The following is a 1,516-nucleotide window of genomic DNA, read 5'->3' on the forward strand; positions in this document are numbered from 1 at the left end:
TTCAGTGATTAACAGGATCATAGATAAGGTGAAAAATGATAACATCCCACTATGAAATGAAGAGATGATATAAAGGGGCCTGGCCACTCCAGCTATCATTTACTCCATTGCAATTAAAAAGGCTTTTTGTCATTTCTTCGCTGGTTAGTAAGGCCAATTATCTAAAACCCTTGCCTAGAATTCAGACACATACCAGAGCAGGACCCTTTGGGCAAACTTTGATGATCACTTTTGACAAATGTTCTGCTTGAGCATAATGTAGTTACTCCAATGCTTTTAGAAATGACTACACTTACAGTATTACAATCTTTACATAGTGAAAACCAAAACACATCCTGGTCCCCCCTTCTACACTCAACCACACACCCTCTCTCTGTGCAGTCAGGTTTCCTTTTTTTTTTAACAGATAATAGTTTATTGTACAAAATTAAGGCCTTCGTATTTCATAGTTCACTACAGGTAAAGAAATGCTAGATAATGTATGTCCTTCAGAAAAATTTCACTTTCACTCCCCTCTATCTCCAACTATTAAAATGACCCGACCGAATGTTATCAAAACAAACACTGTAAATGATACCAAGTCCTTTAAAGATTACTGTCCCAGATGTTATTTCTTGGCATAGGTGATCTTCATGGCAGGGGATTGTGTGATTTTGAATCCTTGTAAAGCATCCCTGGCAGTACCAGCCTTTTCATCATTTTCAATTCAGCAAAGGCAATGTCATGCCTCCCAGGTACCTAATGTACTTCCTTGAAACCAGGGAACTGATTAAACAGTATGGATAACATCATCTCATTAGTCCCTTCTGGTAAGTTATTAAGGAATAAAATATAGTTTGGAGGGTAATCAGGGAACTTGGGGATTTGGTTTTGCATTTCCTTGGGTATTAGCTGAATTTGGCATTCCCTGGCCAGGCTTTTTGTTTGCAGTTGTTGCAGTCTGTTCCACAGTTTTAGCTTTTTTCTTATCTGTGTCATCAAAAGTGTCCAGCATTTTAGATATTATATCAGAATCTGTTTTTGCATACTGAATTCGCATTGGTTTACCATAAAATGGAAATCCTTGTAACTGCCTCAAAGCATTTGTGGATGAGCCCAGTTCCTTAAATATGACAAAGGCCTGCCCCCTTATTTTCATGGTCTTTAAAGCCGCAATATCCACCACATGGCCAAACTGTGAAAACAGGGCATAGAGAGAGCTCTTCAATTCTTCTTTTTTAATTTTGTCATTCATATTGTTGATATAAATTTTATGATTTGGTCCATGTTTGGGTAATTCTTTGAATAACCTTAGACCTACACAGTCTCTAGGAAGAACCGGAGTCCACAGTCAGGTTTCCTTTGGCCAATTTACAACAGAGAGTAAGTTGATGAATAAATATTTATTAATTTGCAACCAAAACCCTGAAAAACCTAGCTCCAAATATAACGTTTTGCATTCCCGAGGCATACTATATGGATATATCCTTTAAAAAATATCCATTTGCAGCTGTCCTTTAAGGAAGAAAATGGAAAA

At 37.3% G+C, this 1,516-nt stretch overlaps 1 pseudogene; it reads right to left on the reverse strand.

Moving 5' to 3' along the window:
* Positions 1-607: 607 nt before the first annotated feature.
* LOC103253967 lies at positions 608-1,307 on the reverse strand (annotated as a pseudogene).
* Positions 1,308-1,516: the final 209 nt, after the last annotated feature.

Source organism: Carlito syrichta, unplaced genomic scaffold, assembly GCF_000164805.1.
Source record: "Carlito syrichta isolate Samal-C Ts95f unplaced genomic scaffold, Tarsius_syrichta-2.0.1 Scaffold259178, whole genome shotgun sequence".
NCBI classification, from domain to species: domain Eukaryota; kingdom Metazoa; phylum Chordata; class Mammalia; order Primates; family Tarsiidae; genus Carlito; species Carlito syrichta.